Source organism: Chrysemys picta, chromosome 7 (genome assembly GCF_011386835.1).
Source record: "Chrysemys picta bellii isolate R12L10 chromosome 7, ASM1138683v2, whole genome shotgun sequence".
NCBI classification, from domain to species: Eukaryota; Metazoa; Chordata; order Testudines; family Emydidae; genus Chrysemys; species Chrysemys picta.
In genome coordinates this window covers 119222841-119241767 of record NC_088797.1, presented here as the reverse complement: position 1 = coordinate 119241767, position 18927 = coordinate 119222841, and the positions used below count along the sequence as shown (strand labels likewise).

The 18927-nt window shown below is 42.8% G+C and overlaps 1 long non-coding RNA gene across 1 annotated transcript; it reads right to left on the bottom strand.

Moving 5' to 3' along the window:
• Positions 1–7935: 7935 nt before the first annotated feature.
• Positions 7936–17385, bottom strand: LOC135972804 (uncharacterized). Its single transcript, XR_010589331.1, has 3 exons — positions 16304–17385; positions 14231–14455; positions 7936–8241 (listed from the first exon to the last, which is right to left on the bottom strand). It is a non-coding gene; the product is annotated as an uncharacterized LOC135972804 (long non-coding RNA).
• Positions 17386–18927: the final 1542 nt, after the last annotated feature.

The following is an 18927-nucleotide window of genomic DNA, read 5'->3' as shown; positions in this document are numbered from 1 at the left end:
CACATTCCTGTCCAAAGTGGCACATTCCTGGTGGCTCCACACTGTCCAAAGTTTGTGTTTCTCATCCTTCCAGGTGATGGGGTGGGTCCCAGTTTACCCTCCGGGGGTTTCTGGTCATCCACTTGACACATTCTTCGGCCGATGGATACTCCTTTTCTAGGCTGGCACCTCCCTAACCATCCATGTATATCAAGCATTCATCAGCATACATTCCATCCCTTAACCATATTTTAATTTACTGTCTCCACCACTTTCAGAGTGTGTGCTAATTCATTTGAGACTCCCGGCCCTTTAATCACAGAGGGTGGGGGTCTGTCCTAGGAGCCATTGAATGAAGTGAAAGTCACTTAACAGCTTATAGTGTTTGTTTACATTGTATAACAAAGTCAGTTAACTTGTTTGTAAGTTTGACATAGTAGTCACAGGATAGATATAATCAATGGTTTCTACAGACAGTAGCTTACAAGTTTTAACAGAAGACCCAAGAGATTTTTGTACTTGGTGAAACTGTTGGATTTTAAAGTGTGGGGGACAAATTATGAGGGGGTCACTGTCTCTTGGGGGAATCACTGTTAGTACCTTCTTTAATATCCCTACACCAGTTCAAAAAGAACACAAAAATATTTTTATTGCGTCCTACAAACTATAAAAGCTTTTTTATTTATTTTCGTATTGAATGGTCATTGAAATCTTCGCGAGAGAACACACAAAACAGAGGAGAGAAAATGCTCCTGGCACTGTTTCAATGCAAAATGACAAAAATAGCTGGAAAAATAATCAATGCAAATATACAACCTATTTCAATGTAGCTTGAGTTTTTAAAAAAATACGTAATAATTATTTTCCCTGAAGTCTCAAGACAAGAATGACCAAGTGGCACAGAAATGGCAGTGGGTTTTTTCATTTTATTTTATTTATATCACATGCTCCAAGCAAAACACAAAACTGTATACTACCACTGTATAATGCAAGGTACACCTCTACCCCGATATAACATGATCCGATATAACACGAATTCGGATATAACGCGGTAAAGCAGTGCTCCGGGGAGGGTGGGGGAGGGTTCACATTCCGGTGGATTAAAGCAAGTTCGATATAACACGGTTTCACCTATAACACGGTAAGATTTTGGGGCTCACAAGGAGGTGTTATACTGAGGTAGAGGTGTACCTGCAAATCCTCCCCTTAGTGTTTCATTGGCTTATTAAGTTGTGGTGGAGGGTTGGAGGATGAAGTTTTCTTGGGAAGATTCTCCTGGCCACATGCAGTTCAGTACAGCTGTTACTAAACTCAGATATTTTTGTAACTTATTTCTGGACTTATGTCCTGACCTAAAACCTATTGAAGTGAATGGGAGTCTCTCCACTGACTTTACTGGCTTTCAATCCAGGTTTTAATTGCTCCTAGCACAGCACCCTTCCTTCCGTCCCCTGTAAAACTACCATAGCTCTAAATGCTCTTAAATATGAAGAAAACTGAACAACTTAAAGGAGAGCCTCTACCCGAACTGTAGCTTTGCTACTCATCTTCCGAGTTACCACAGAAAGTCATGTCTCTATGTGCTGCTGCTGTTCAAATGAAATGGACCGGATTTTCATATACTCATTCCTAGAACTGGTCAAAATTTTGCAAACAAGTTTTTGAAGAGAAATATGGTGTTGTTTGATGCATGGACTCTTCTAGCCTAGACAAGTTTTTTCCTTCCAGGGCTTTTATGATGGGTTTGGTCACAAAGACCCCTTTGGGCCTGTCACCTGATGTGCTGAAATTACCTCTGAGCCCATTTTCTCTGCCAGCTTGGGACTTCCAGAACCCTGCCTTGTTCAGCCAGACACACTAGCCTTCTGCAACACAGACCCAGGGGCTGGTCCACGCCTGCAAAGCTGCAGACTTAACTGAAAACAGCTCAGCAGGTACCTATCTCCAGCACCCAGACACCCAGTTCCCAATGGGATCCAACCCCCAAATAAATCCATTTTACTCTGTATAAAGCTTATACAGGGTAAATTCATAAATTGTCCGCCCTTTATAACACTGATAGAGAGATATATGCACAGCTGTTTGCTCCCTCAGATATCAATCACTTACTCTGGGTTTATTAATAAACAAAAGTGATTTTATAAAAAGTAGGATTTAAGTGGTTCCAAGTAATAACAGACAGAACAAAGTAAGTCACCTAGCAAAATAAGCAAAAACACACAAGTCTAAGCCTAATACATTAAGAAACTGATTACAGGCAATATCTCACCCTCAGAGATGTTCCAATAAGCTTTTTTCACAGACTAGACTCCTTCCTAGTCTGGGCCCAATCCTTTCCCCTGGTACAGTCCTTGTTAGTTCCAGCAAACATCTCAGGTGATAAGCAGGGGTTTTCTCATGACTTGCAGCCCCCTTTGTCCTGCTCCACCCCCTTTTATAGCTTTGGCACAAGGCAGGAATCTTTTGTCTCTCTGGGTCACCACCACTCCTTCTAAATGGAAAAGATTTAAGATGGATTCCAGTATCATGCAACATGGTCTCATGTCACTGTAAGATCCCTAGTCTCCATTCTTCCTGGGTTGGCTCACACATACCTAGGAAGGCTTGCAGGTAAATAAACCATTTACAACCAATTGTCCTAGTCAATGGGAGCCATCAAGATTCTAAACCACCATTAATGGCCCACACTTTGCATAATTACAATAGGACCTCAGAGTTATACTTCATATTTCTAGCGTCAGATACAAGAATGATACATGCATACAAATAGGAGGAATATATTCAGTAGGTTATAACCTTTGTTATACCTTACAAGAGACCTTTTGCATAAAGCATATTCCAGTTACATCATATTCACACTCAAGCATATTTCCATAAAACATATGGAGTGCAATGTCACAGTTTTGTCTAGTCTAGTTTTAAAAATCCAAAATGATGGGGCTTGGTCACTATTTCCACCTCTTTCCTTGGGAGACTATTTCGCAGACAAACACATTTCACTGTCAAGAAGTTTTCAATGTATTTAACCTTCATTTGCCTTTTCTTAACTTTAGCCCTTTGCTACAAGTTCTACCGTCATGTATCCCCAGGAAATAGTTGGTGTTCACAGTCTTCAGATAACTGTAGACCCTGCTAATGTCCCTCACCTCCTTCAATTGCTGTTTATTTATTTACTATGCATATTTTGCTCGTTTAACTTTTGTGTGTATGTCAATCCCCCTGTCCCCCATATCATTTCAGTTCTCTTCTGAACTCACTCCAATGTATCAGTCTATTTCTGGAACTGAACACAATATGCCAGGTACCATCACACAGAGTCATACTATTCACCTGCTCTGTCACATGGACACTTTTTGTATGTGGAGAGATGGCTTTAGCCTTTAGGCCACCCTATGAAGCAATAATTTGCCGCCAACCCCCAACCTCAACATTAAGCAAGTTCTGTCCACATTCATTAAATGAAGAGGCACGGTGCAGGAGGGCCAACCCCACATGTTCCTGACATGCTTTGCATCCATCTCCATTCCAGTTGCTATCTTCCTAAGGACAAGAGCAAGAGGCTCCTTATTTTTCAAAATTAAAGCTGAGATTCACGTATACATTTCCGTCTCTAATGGCAATTTTCAGATATGCCATCCAAAGTGTCTTAGACTATTTCAATTTGCATGAGCACAATGTCTACTTATCTTGGAGGTTTGTATGGCCAACCATCACCGCGGTATCTGAGTGCCTTCCACATAACATCAATAGCAAAGTCCCTAGTGGACCTCATGGAGCATCTGGTACTTCACTATCATGAGGTGAGGCTGCTTTGGCTGTTGAACTTTACCTGGATATTCTGTTCTTCTTGACTTCCTGCCCTTAACTGCTTTAAATGGCTATTGTGTTTCGTTGCAGAGACGGCTGCATTTCACTCTTGGGCAAAGTGAGTCTAAATGGGTTAAAGGCTCTGATTGTGCCCTTGTGTGATGCTCTACACCTAGTAGAGGGCATCCCTTGGATTTTTGAGCTCCACAGAGCACCAGTGCTGGCTCTGTGTATTTGAAGCCCAAAATTCCATTGGCCTTTTTCACAGCCATGAGCCTATTGCAAACATTGTCCAAACCTCTTGTTTCAGCACCACTGCTTCCCATTGGGTGTATGAGGTTTGGATTTTCTCCTCTAGATGTGTATGCCATGTATTTTCCCAATATAATCTCAGTTTGTTCCTTTATACCCAGGATTCAATTCCTGCTATATTCCATTATATTCTTTCTGTCTTCACTGCTGCTCACAATTCCACTTAGTATATTTTATTTATAAATTAAGCCTCAAATCTCCTTGAGAGTTCGCAAGGTGGAGAAAGTATTTTCATTTCCATTTGACAGAGGCAAATGAGGCCCAAAGATTGTGATGACTTGCCCAAGGCTTATACAGGAAGTCAGTGGTAGAATCAGGAAAAGAATCTGACTATCCCAGGCCCTAGTCATTAGAGAATACTTCCTCCAGTGAGACAACTTTTATGCTTCATGCTCTGCCACACACATACTCAAATCACAGTAAATTTTCATGTGGCTATAGACCTGGAGTGGGGAGATTGTCTGAGCCAGTTTGAAGGATGGGGAGAGTGCCGGTATCTGAGACTGTCATAGTTACGTTAAAAAGGATTGGACATATGCAGTTGTATTAGCTATGATAAAATTTAAAAGGTTATCAAATTTCATGCTTCAGGGCATAAACTGATCATCAGCTGGAGTCAGGAAGAAAGTCACCTGTAGTAAATGTATGAGCTGAGTCAAGCAGAGTGATAAACCTTTTAATTTTATTCTAGCCGATATACTTTCTGGAATTTTACATCTTCTTCTGCAGCATCTGAAATTGGCCATTCTCGGAGATTAGATGAATCAACGGGTATCTTGTTGTATGGAAAATCCATTGTTTTAACTGGCCCTGAATTCCAGGGTGATAATAGAATAGTAAGCAATCCAGTCACCTCAAGAAAGCTGGACAAAAACTCCATGCTGAAAGGAAGATTTTTCTATTACATTTTCAACATTTACCAAACAGAATCTATCAAAATTCTGAATTCAGCAGCACAAGGCTAAATATCAGATCAAACACTGTGCAGAGGGTTACATGTTAGCCATTCTAGCAGCAGCTGAAACTCTCTTTTTCAGGTTTTTGGGTTGTTTTTTTAAATACATTTTCAAGAATTTGAAAGGTGCAGGAATCCCAGTCCTCTCTCTGGAGACTGTAATCCTTTTTTACAAAGGCAGGGCAAATCCCCGGATGGTGTAAGTCAGCAGAGTTTCATTGAACTCAATGTAACTAATTGCAGATTACGTCAATGAAACGACATCAATTTACATCAGCTGAGGATCCGGCCCTGCACAGAGTGGATGGTGTATTCTGGGTCATTTACTTGCTGTAGCAAATCGAGCACTCAATGCCATGGCGCCTCCTGCTGGTCAGTCTCGGGAATTAGCTCCTCAGCCTCAGAGCGCCCCCTGCTGGCCGGTGTCTCGCCCTGTGTCCCTCTTGGACCCCGGTATCCCTTTCCCTAGGGGTGCTGCCCACACCAGCGCCCCCACACTCTGGGTCTCCCTTCCCAGGGGAACCCCAATCCCCTATACTCACCTTGCCTCAGTGGCCACTGTCAGGCATCATCTAGCCCCTATTCTGTGGGGCAGACTGCAGTCTGTAATGGCCACTCATCACTGGCAAGGGGGTAGGACCTCTGCCTATCCCCGGGCTGCACCTCTGTAGCCCCAGTACCCCCTTTAGGCTTTTACCAAGTTGCCAGGCTGGAGCTCCCCAGCTCCTCTTGCCCTTTTCCCCAGCACTGATCCGCTTCAGTTACCTTACTCCCAGGCAGCCAGCCCTTCCCACTCCAGGGCGAGAGTGAGACTCCTCTGTCTCCTGGCCCCACAGCCCTTTTATCCAGGCCAGATGTGGCCTGATTAAGCCAGCCACCCCTGGGGCCAACTATGTCGCCAGCCTCCCTCAGCTGCTCTTAATCCCTTTTACCTTGTAGTGGGGCAGCCGCACGACTACACTTGCTTACATATAGGATTCCTTTTATCTGCTGAACAGGTATAGTGCCATGAACAGCAGTGTGAAATCCCTCATATGCCTTGCCAAAGTGTTGCCATTGTAGTACTCATCTGTGATGACTATGTCAAAGAGGCAAATTCTCCAACACCACCTACTACAAAGAACTCAGAGAAGACCCCTGTCAAGGCTCCTTCCCCACTCTGAACTTTAGGGTACAGATGTGGAGGCCTGCATGAAAACTTCTAAGCTCAACTACCAGCTTAGATCCGGTCCGCTGCCACCACTCCCAATGTGCTAATTTCCTTCCCTGGGTAGCCTTGAGAGACTCTTCACCAATTCCCTGGTGAATACAGATCCAAACCCCTTGGATCTTAAAACAAGGAGAAATTAACCTTCCCCCTTCCTTTCTCCCACCAACTCCTGGTGGATCAAGATCCAACCCCCTTGGATCTAAAAACAAGGAAAAATCAATCAGGTTCTTAAAAAGAAGGCTTTTAATTCAAGAAAAAGATAAAAATCATCTCTGTAAAATCAGGCTGGAAAATAACTTTACAGGGTAATCAAACTTAAAGAGCCCAGAGGAACCCCCTCTAGCCTTAGGTTCAAAGTTACAGCAAACAGAGGTAAACACCCTAGTAAAAGGTACATTTACAAGTTGAGAAAACAAAGATAAAACTAACACGCCTTGCCTGGCTGTTTACTTACAAGTTTGAAATATGAGAGACTTGTTCAGAAAGATTTGGAGAGTGTGGATTGATGTCTGGTCCCTCTCAGTCCCAAGAGTGAACACAGAGCACAAACAAAAGCCTTCCCCCCACCAAGATTTGAAAGTATCTTGCCCCCTTATTGGTCCTTTGGGTCAGGTGTCAGCCAGGTTACCTGAGCTTCTTAACCCTTTACAGGTAAAAGGATTTTGGTGTCTCTGGCCAGGAGGGATTATAGTATGGTACACAGGAGGGCTGTTACCCTTCCCTCTATTGTTATGACAGCCCCACACCACAAAATTTAAAGGTTATCATCAAATCCTTCCCCAAACAACTCCAAGAGAAAGTCTACAACCTCATTCCCCACAAATCCATTCCAGGGACCTTCTACATGCTCCCTAAGATACACGAACAAGGGTACCCAGGCAGACCCATTATATCTGGCCATGGCACTCTTGCTAAAAGAATACTGGGACTCATAGAAAACATCACACAAAGGGACAGCTTCCTCCAGGACACAACTGACTTTCTCCAGAAACTCTGCAATATTAGCAACACCCCAGAACACCATTCTTGCCACCGTGGGTGTCATCTCCCTATACACCAACATCCCTCACAATGGCGGCATCGCTGCCTGCCTCAAATATCTAAAAGACAATGGACAACCCTCAGATCTCCACCCCAAACACAACACCACACTCATCCATTTCATCTCACCCATAACAATTTTATATTCAACAACAAATATTTTGTAAACCAGGGGAATAGCGATGGGTAGTAGGTTGGGCCCCCAATATACCAACCTCTTCATGGGCCACCTTAAGGAAGAATTTCTGGGCACTACAAATCATGCTCTTAATAAAGACACTGGATTTATGGCTTGTTACACCAATCTGTAACCTACTAACCCTTTTTTGTCCTGTGACTGGAGATGTGTTAATGGGCCACTTCATCTTGAATGGTCTCTTCGAATCTGTTCCACCATGTATTTAGTTGTGACACCATGAGCACCTTTCCCAGACCTGAAGAAGAGCTCTGTTTAGCTCAAAAGCTTGACTCTTTCACAAACAGAAGTTGGTCCAATAAAAGATTTTACCTCACTCACCTTGACTCTCCATTATCCTTTTGTCCATTTATCTGAGAGTGTGGCCCAGTTTCCATGACCCATTCAGTCACTGGCCTTTCTCCAAAGACTGCCAAGTTTGATAATGGATTTTATAGAGTGGACAACTTTAAAACATATCCACAGGAATTAGGTGTGAGCATCGACACCTTTCACATAGGCTAAATAACAGGAGAGAGTTGTTAAATAATATTTATTGGCTTTTGGATTTGTTTGGTTTGTATTGCTTACATTGAATAACTGATTTTAAGCTTTACCTAGCAGGTAAAGTAATTTGAAAACATACAGTGTAAATGTAAAGTATTCTCGTCAGGAGGTGCAAAGCTCCCAGTATTAATTCTCCCAGCCATTCAGTCCACTCCATGCTCATCTTTTGATTGGGATTTTTTTTGTCCCCCATGACTGAAAAAGAGAGGAAAGTGTATCTGAGCAAGAGGTTACAGAAACAATTACGTAGAGAATCGTGGAAATAAAACACAATATAGTCTCAAAAGTCTAATCTTTTCAACTAGAGCTATTTGCTGCTTCTCATCTATCTCAGATAATAGTGAATAGACTGTAAAAAATATCAGATGGCAACGATACGATTCCTCACAAAAATAGAATAATTTACTATGTTCACATCTCTAACAAACATGAAATTTGATGCAAAGAAACAACAGCTGCCATTTATTTTCTTGTGGAGATATAATTTCTAATGATAGGGGCTAATTAATACCATTGTTTCTGAAAAGGAAACAAACATGGTGGAAATATTTTTTGATCTAAAAAGACAGTTTAAATGTTCCCTTTAAAGATTGAGAGAGAAAAATCACCAGGGTTTTCCAGACAAACGTAATGAAAGTTCCCCTTATAAGGTTGTAGCTTTGATTTTTTTTACATTAATATAACCTCCTCCTGGAAATGTTCTGCTTCCCACACTATTTTCTGATGCCAAATGTTGCAACTTAATTACTTGCGTTAAACACCAAAGTAAAGATGTTTCTAAACCAGGCAACCAGATTTCAAAAATGATATCGTTTCCTGTTGAACTTGTGTAGAAACATAGCACTGAGCTGTTATTTTCCCTAAATGGTTTTCTAGCTCACATGGAAAGTTTGTTTCCAGCTAAAAGTTTTGAAACAGTTTTCTTTGCTGAACCTGGACTATGCATTGAAGTGTTAATTATTTAACATTGGTAGTACAGAAGCATCCAAAAGGTACTAGGCACTGTACAGATGTACAGAAGGACACAGTCCCTGCCTGACCCAGCCTGTGATTTGGCACTGGAATGCTTAAATCCAATCTCAAGCTTTTATTTATGCGGGAATTTGCCCTGATTTCAGCCAACAGTGTAGCTAGGGTGACCAGACAGCAAGTGTGAAAAATCGGGACGGGGGTGGGGGGGAATAGGAGTCTATATAAGAAAAAGACCCAAAAATCGGGACTGTCCCTATAAAATCGGGACATCTGGTCACCCTAGGTGTAGTTGCAGCAAACCTCTAATGTCGACAGTCAAAGCCACTATTTGCATCAATTTCATTGAAACACAGTTAAATATAACAATGAAAATGCTGGTTTACAGCAGTTTATCCTGCGTTCACTATGAATTTGCATTGATGCATCTGCACTAATGGCTGGCCACACAAAGGGCTATAACCTAAGGAGGGCCCATCAAGGAAAATCCTAGTGTTTTGAGGTAGGTGATATTGGTGAATTTCTTTTAAATCAGTTTTGAGCCGCCACCTCTGTGTGGAGTAGTGTGCTGCAGGAGAGGCTGATTCCAGGTGAGATATAAAACCAAGATACTGACCATTAAATAGCCCATGGCATTTTTCACAAAGGGCACACTTTCACCCCAGCGCTGTTGGCCACATTCCAATTATGGTAACAACCTAAATGGTGCAGATCAGGAAGAAAAGCAAATGAACAATGCAAAGAAGTCAACTCTCATAATATTGTACAGCCCAGCTGGAAACAAGGAGGGCTGGAAATTTTTCATCTAAAATCCTATTTGTCATCACATGCTAAAGCCAGTTTGCTACAGTGGACAGAAGAAGACTGGCTAACTCTGATAAGGTTTAGAGAAGCACCTACTTTTTGGATTCTTAGTCAAACAAACAGGGACAAGGATTACAAACAGAGGAAGAACGAGGAGTACTTGTGGCACCTTAGAGATTAACAAATATATTTGAGCCAGTGGCGGCTCCAGGCACCAGCGCTTCAAGCGCGTGCCTGCAGCGGCAAGCTGCAGGGGGCGCCCTGCTGGTCCCAGTGAGGGCGGCAGTCAGGCTGCCTTCGGTGGCATGCCTGCGGGATGTCCGCCGGTCCCGTGGATTCAGCGGCAATTCAGCTGCGGGTACGCCGAAGCCGCGGGACCCGCGCACCTCCAGCAGGCATGCCACCAAAGGCAGCCTGCCTGCGGTGCTTGGGGCATCAGAAAAGCTAGAACCGCCCATGATTTGAGCACAAACTTTTGTGGGCTAAAACCCACTTCATCGGATGCATGCAGTGGAAAATACAATAGGAAGATATATATACATAAAGGACATGAAAAAATGGATGTAGCCATACTAACTATAATGAGAGTAATCAGTTAAGGTGGGATATTATCAGCAGGAGAAAAAAACTTTTGTAGTGATAATCAAGATGGCCCATTTCCAGCAGTTGACAAGAAGGTGTGAGTAACAGTAGGGGGAAAAATTAGCATGGGGAAATAGGTTTTACTTTGTGTAATAACCCATCCACTCCCAGTCTTTATTCAAGACTAATTTAATGGTGTCAAGTTTGCAGATTAATTCCAATTCTGCAGTTTCTCGTTGGAGTCTGTTTTTGAAGTTTTTTTGTTGGAGTATTGGGACTTTGAGGTCTGTAATCGAGTGACCAGGGAGATTGAAGTGTTCTCTGACTGGTTTTTGAATGTTATAATTCTTGACGTCTGATTTGTGTCCATTTATTCTTTTGCGTAGAGACTGTCTGGTTTGGCCAATGTACATGGCAGAGGGGCATTGCTAGCACATGGTGGCATATATCATATTGGTAGATGTGCAGGATAGTGTAGTGGTTAATGCACTAGCCTAGGACTTAGGGGTTTAGTTCTCTGCTCCACTACAGACTTCCTATGTGACCCTGGGTTTAGTCTCTTAGCCTCCTTGTGTCTTAGTTCCCATCTATAAAATGGGGCTAATAGCACTTCCATACCTTGCATGGGTGTTGTGAGGATAAATACACTAAAGATAGTAAGGAGAGCTGCTTGGAGGAGGACTATTCTGTTTTATGGCCTAGATCCTGCCCTTGAAATGAGGATGCACATTGGAAACTAGATTGTGCCATAAAGACAAAGCTTAGATTCTCACTCCACTTTGCACCCACTGTTAGGGGTGCACAATTTAAATGTCTTTGTCTATTAAAAAAAACCCAAATCCTTCACTAACACAAATTAATAAAAAAGGGAGCTAACTTTCTGGAGAAGCAACACAAGATAGACTTGTGGAAATGCAGACAAAATGTAAACAACTAGAAAAATGAGCACAAAGCTAGGTAGTTCAGTTGTTTTCTTGCTTATATTCCTTATGCTCATGCCCTAAATGTTGTTATTTAGGTGAACATCTTTTAAACAGTGCCATGTTAGAATAGTTGACGCTTCAAGAAGAATATCTTCGGAGCATCTCTCTACAGGCCTGATCCAAACCCCACTGAAGTCAATAGAAGCCATTCTATCCATTTTAGTGGCCTGGGATCTAACCTTAAGCTACCTCCATGCTATAGTACCTCAGTGCAATCTATTAGATGCCGCCTATGCAAATGTACTTCCTCTAATCTAGAGAGAACATACAGTGTGTACACCATGTGAAATGTTTCCAAATCTAATCTATGCTTATCAGATAACCCCTTGCAACAGCTGTTGGCACAGGTGCTGTGTTTGTATTTCTAGCTTTCCTGTTTGCTTGGCCAACGTGGATTGCTATTAGAACTCTCTTCTATTATCAGCTCGGTTTGGTAACAATGCTTTAGCAATGGTAAGCCCTTCATTCCAAAAGAGGTCATGGGAAAAACTCTGTCTGCTTCAGTGTAACCACGGCAAAGTGTAGGCCGTGTGAAGATAAACATCTTTGACTGTTAAGGCAGGCAGATTGAGCATGTGGGACCAATCCACGACACAGTTAATGGTCAATGAACTAATACTGAAGCTTCATAAACTTCTGCTGTGTATCTGGAAATACTATATACAATGTTAGAGCATTAATAGGAACATTACAGTGCAGCATTGTAATGAATTGTACCTTGATATAGAATAATTGTCTGAATTAAGAAAAAAATCTCTTTGAAGCATTATTTGAGGCTTGTTTCTGAACAGCTGGACTAGGCAGAGGAACATCTAACTAAATTTAAATGTAGTGGGCTAAATTCATTCCTGCTGGAACTCCACTTTAGCCAGGGGAGGAAAGGAAACCACCTGATCTGTTTGAGACTTTCGCTCACAGGTAGACTATAGAATTGAGACTATAATCAGGTCCACAGTTTCATAAGCTGTACAGTGTAATGCACCGCTGAGACACTGAAATGCTTTCAGTATGGGAAATGCAAATAAACAGAAAACCGGAAAATGTAGGGGAGTGAAAATCAAACTGGGTTGACAAAAATGTAAACATTTCTACTGCAATGTTCTTCATCTGCAGTCTGGACTAGCTCAGCAGAGAGCCTCTGTTCATTAAAACCACATTCAGTTGATGAAGAGCTTAAACAAACTGAATGGAATAATCATTTGATTATTTTAAGCTGTCATACACAGCATGCTGTGGGGATAGTGTCTTATAGATGCACATGTTCGGCTGGGGTGACCAGATGTCCCGATTTTATAGGGACAGTTCTGATATTTGAGGCTTTTTCTCATATAGAAGCCTATTGCCCCATACCCCCATCCCGATTTTTCATACTTGCTGTCTGGTTACCCTATGTTCAGCAGTAAAGGCCTATACAACATGCTGTATGAAGGGAATCTGAAAGGAACCTTTTCTGACGTTGGTAAATATCTGATACTGGTGGGGGTTTGCCTTATTTTTGTGTTCTTTTTGAATGTCTGTGTTCCAACCAGAACCAGAACTGCTGTGATACTGCTAAATAGTTCACGCTGAGGGTATTTCTGTCTGGGAGCAGAGGTGCTGGAAATCTCATGAAAAAGCATTTTCTTGTGAAATTGCTGGTCTAATTTTGGGAACTTGTAAGGTTTGGGTAACTTGGATAAAATTCTGAACTTTTGGATATTCATCAAAACTGTGCTTGAACTACAAATCTTTTGAGTCGTACTTAGAAATGAATAATGGTACTTAGCACTTGTATAGTGCTTTATATTTCCAGGGATCTGTACAGCTATCAACTAGAGCCTGCCACAAACCAGACTGTTTTACTGAGGACAAATTAGATTAAATTTTTTTAAAAAGTCTAAATTTTCTATGGAAAAAAATTGAAAGCCAAAATAGTTCAACTGTATCAAAATATTTCTGTTTGGAAATGTTCCTGTTGTGTCGCATGGGAGTTCTAGTTTCAATGCCTCATGCTCCCATTCTCTGTCAGCTGGGCTCTCTGGTCAGCTATCATCTCCCATGATACACCATGGTTTCCACTTATGGTAAGGGAGGCAGTTGCACCTTTCAGTTGCTTCCCATTCAAAGTCCCTTACTATGGTGCATCATGGGAAATGTAGTCTGGCTGAGTAGCCTGGTCCATAGAGGTGAATAGGGATAGGAGGAAGTCAAATTACAACTCCATGAGGTACAATGACAGGATGCCCTAACTCAAATATTGAAGCTTTCAGCTACGTATTTCAGTTTTTGGCATTTGTTTTATTGTTGAAAAGTCAAAATTTTCTACAGAAAGCAGACACTTTTCACAAAAAAGTCAACTAATTTTCCATCAAAAAACACTTTCAACTGAAAATTTTTGACCTAACATCAAATACTTAATCTTCACAACTATTCCGTCAGGTATGTAAATATTATTCTATCCATTCCTTAGGTGACAAAAATTGAGAAGCAGAGTTTAAAACTACTTGATCTATCATTACATCTCCAATTTTTGCAGACACAGGACTAGAATTCCTGGCTTTTAGCCCAATGCTCAGTTTACTGAATCAGACTGCCTCTGATCAGAATCATTCATTATCTCTGGCCAGATTGTATGTTGTGAGGAAAATTAATTTGCATAAGCTCCCTGGAAGTTACAGAATTTGGGGGAAGAATCCAGACAGAAATGCTGCAAACATTGCTAGTAGTTGTTATCCACTTGATTTTAAATTCCAGACTATACAGATGTGTCCCTGCTATGCGATACAGCTGGGAAATCCATGGGAATATGACTGAGAAATGTGCAGATGTAACCACAAAATGAGACTTTTGCTCCCCCCACAATTTACCAGTCAGAATCTTTGTGCTGCTGTTGAATAACTGAATGATACAAAGAAGGCAGATTGGTAGTGTCTCATCTCAGGTGTTCAGGGCCACTCTAGTTCCCAGAATATCATCCTCAGTTGAGCTTGGCTGCATATTAATAAATGTGGTGGAGCCTTGAAGCAGAATGTCTTCCTCCTTTCCATCCCTGAAGTTGTTGGGATGCCAAAATTGTCAAATTAGAGATTCAGCTGGAAGAAAACAGGATACAAAAATAATCAAAACTAGCTGCTCAAGACTGATTGTTGAGCTCCTTGATCCGCTCTCCAACTTTGCCTAAAGTTCTGCAGATCTGATCACTCATGATCAGACCGGCTTGTCGCATCTGCCATTAATACAGCTCTCCAATCATTGCTGAATAGTGTCCATGAATTGTTTTGCAAGGGTTTTTGCTACATGTAGCATGAGGTTGCAATTGAAATACTTCTGCTTGCAAAACAACTCTAGAGATGAAGCTTCAACTAAAATTTTGGAGTTGAAAACCCCCAATATTTTGGTGAAGTTCAGATTCATCTCTGGATCCACATTTTGTGCCTGGGTCAAAATGAACCCTTGTTTCCCAAAGTCGCTGGTAGATCACCTCTTCCTGAGGCCTTAGGCCTCATTCAAGCAATGACAAACGCATTGCTGGGAACCAGTCTAGTTCACCTATGTGTTAGCATGGTTAAGATGGGTACTGGACTTATAACAATGTTGTTAGTGTTTAGACTTCATGAAATGCTTGTAAATTGCTGCATATATTTATCCTAATTATAATGTCTATATCCCATGCTATAAGGTAATACTTAAATGTTTGCACCATAACTGTCAAATGTTTGTTCTGAACCATGTAACTCACCAAGCAGAGAAAAAGCTTCACCTAATGCACATTTGTTACTGGGTTGGTGAAATATAACTATAGAACATACCCTCCATTTGGGGTGTTCTGATGGCTGGGAAAGGATTTCAAATTTGTTTGAGTTATGAATTTTTAAAAAGTGAACATCAAATTTCCTTCTACCCACTACCACTAATGAACAACAACAGGATTGGGGAAACTCCAGGCAAGCTGAGGGAACCCAGCCTGGGCAAAAAGGTTGTTGTTTGTGCGCAAAACATACTGCATAAAATTTGACACTACTTGCTTCCAACTCACAAACCAAGACACAGGGACAGGAATATACAAATCCAGAGGTAATGAGCTGAAATGTCCATTGAAACAATGAGGGATCCGTTTGTTTTGTTTATTTTTAACCTGAGAGTCAATAAAAATAAAAATGAGTCAGAGACGGAGCAATGTGTACCCTACGCACCTTACAACGGTGCCGCTACAGCCATGCCATTGTCAGACACGCAGTATAGCTGCTCTTTGTCACCAAGAGAGAGCTCTCCTGGTGAGAGAATAAAACCACCCCCAAGGAGGGGCGGTAGCTTCATCCCGCTGATGAAGCGCTGTCCATACTGGCGCTTTTGGTCGTTACAAGTTTTGTCATTCAGCGTCGTTTTTTCACACTCCTGAGCAACAAAAGTTTGAACACCAAAAGTGCAGTGTAGAAACAGCCAGAAACATCAGCAACAGATTGACAGGGAAATATTATAGTGACAAAGTCTCTGATAAGGAAATCAGGGCAGTGGTTTTTCATTCCTTATCACTAAGGCTGAGATTGTGTCAGGGGTATTTTTAGTAAAAGTCAGGGACAGGTCACAGGCAATAACCAAAAATTCACGGACGCCCATGACCTGTCCCTGACTTTTACTAAAAATATCCCTGACAAAATGGGAAGGGAGGAGGGTCCAGCACCTGGAAGCTCTGGGGTTCCCCTTTCTGCCTGCAGCTGCTGGGAGCTTCAGGGTCCCCCGAAAGCCTGCTGCAGTCCCCCCCTCCTGCTGCAGTTGGGCGCTCTTGTTATGCTTAGACAAAGTGCACAAGATCTTTTATAGGGGAGAAGGCAACACACCACATTTATTGAGAATACAGCAGTTAGCATATGCTTTTCAGTCACACACACACACACACACACACCATGCACACAGTCTCCCCAGTCGATGTTTATAGTTACCAGTCCAAAGTCTGGATCAATCTAGTGGCCAGCCAGATTGGTCGCAGAGGGGAGTCGGGCTCTGTCGGTCGTGATCCGATGCTCCTGGAGTAAAAAGTCCAAGTCATTATTAATCAAGCAAAAGGTTTAATTTGTGAAACATGTACCCATTTCGACTTTCCATCCTTTTCAATACGGTATACCAATGGGCTGAGGTGGTCCACTATGGAATAGGGTCCCGTCCATTTTGATTCCAGGGAGTGGTCCCTTTTCCCCAATTTAAGGTACATAACTTGATCCCCTGTTTACCATGGGGCCGCTTTGGTATGCTTCTGCACATGAATTTTTTTATCCATTTGTTCAATAGCTTGATTGACCCTGTATTGAAGAGTGGTCTTATCTTCCTGCCGCTGCTTAAGCCACTGCAAATGTTCATGCTGTGTTACATTAGGGGTCTCCCCCCGGATCTTGTGTTAGGGGGCCAGGGTGACTCATAAGATGCATGGAGTGTCCAAATATGATTTGGAATGGCTGAATTTTGGAGTAAAGGGAACCACAAGTTGCAGAATGGAAAACCATGGAGGAGGATGTTAGAACATAAAATAAAAAATATATAGAGATATACCTATTTCCTAGAACTGGAAGGGACCCCAGAAGGTCATTGAGTCCAGCCCCCTGCCTTCACTAGCAGGACCAAGTACTGATTTTGCTCCAGATCCCTAAGTAGCCCCCTGTGAGGATTGAACTCACAACCTTGGGTTTAGCAGGCCAATGCTCAAACCACTGAGCTATCCCTCCCCCTAACACCAGTAAGGAATTGCATTGGGTGTGCACAGGATAAAGCACGACCCCCCCCCCCGGTGGCAACTCACGATGCACCAACAAAGGCTCAGGCCCTGGCATAGAGTTCAGAGTGATTTTATTGACCAGTTGCCTAAAAGTAAAGAAAGATTTCAATACCGGTTGGTAATAATTGATTCTTTTTCAGGCTGGGTAGAGGTATTTCCTACTAAAACCAACAGCACCAAGGTGGTGGCTAAGAAGTTTTTTAAATGAGGTGGTGTGTAGATATGGTACCCCTGAGATAATAGATTTTGATAACCGGGGGGGGGGGACCTTTGTGGGAGAAATTTTCACATTGATGTAGCAAGCCTTAGGAATCAAACAAAAGTTTCATAGATCATACCGACCCCAATCCTCAGGTCAGGTAGAACGCATTAACCGTACCATGAAGGAAGTGCTGCGGAAGGTAGTAAACTACACTGGAAAAGATTGGCCAGACAAGCTGCCCCTGATTTTAGCAGCTATCCGCAGCAGCAACAGATTAAAAACCAAAATTCAGGGAGCTGTGGGGTCCCCCGTGGGCTGGCGGCTGTGCATCCCTGGGGGTCCCCTACCACCCATGGCGGCAGAGAAGTTCTGGATCCTCCTGCCACCCACAGAGGCTGGGGAGATTCCCACCGCCCATCATGGCTGGGAGCTTCAGGGTCCCCGTGCTGCCTAGTGGCCGGGAGCTTCGGGGTCCCCCTGCTGCCCAGCAGTGGGGAGCTGTGGAGAGAGGAGCACCTGCGGTGGCTGGGAGCTGTGGGGGCTCCGCTACCAGCAGCAGAAGCGTTATCTATCAGCTCTGTGTTCTTGGGGAACCAGGGCACAGTACCCAGCCTGTCTGACTCACAAAAGACCTTCCCCCACCCAGCCTCTGCTTGAACCAGAAGAAAGACTTACAAAAATCAATGAAAAGGCAGTGGGAGACACACCTAAACCCCTGGGAGAAGGGTGACAGGATTAAGGAAATTCCCTAACCTCATTTGCATCGAAGATGGGACAGGGAGGCATCTCCATTAGCATACAGAAGGGAGAACAGAGATTCTAAGACAAGAACCACACGGAACTCTGGGACCAGAAAAGCAGGGAAGCACTGCATGATGGGGGATCTCTGCTCCAGATGTGTCCGCACCTGCACACACCCAGCTCAGTAGTGATCAGACCAATTCTAGTAATAAATCCTATATTGGTAGCCAAAATAATGAAGCATTGTGAGCTCTCTCCAAGGAACACTGCCCATAGCCAGGAATGATCAGTTCCTATTGTCTAGCCTGAACAAAACAACTTTGGTATTCTCCCTTGAGCCATCAGTTCACCCTCAAACAAATCTAGTGTTCTCCCTTGAACCACTGATGTTTCCCTACAAACCCCCTACCCCTATCAGTTCCATTGGGACTTCATCTTCTCCTGACTGATCATGCTGGGGACTCTGCCTGTCTCCAGCACTCTGGACCCTCATCTACCACCACCACCTGGGAACCCCAATCAATTCAAGCTTCACAGAGTGGTGACAACCCATCTCTCTCTCTCTCTCTCGGTATAGCCTTCTGACCCTGACTTCTGTGATCAGTTGTAGTTTTCTAACCCTGACTTTTATAATCAAATTTAAATTAGATTTAATATTATAACTGTTTTGTATGTTTGGCTCCCCTGAGGTTATTACCTGGCAATAAATAACTTTCATGGTTAAGCTGATTGCTTCTCTCTCCCCCTCGTGGGTGTTTTTTGGCTCCCTCATTCGCTCTGCAGCAATGCTCCGCGTACCTGCAGCTCCCAAAAAAGCTCAACAAGTGGGTTACTAGCAGAACAACTGTAACGTG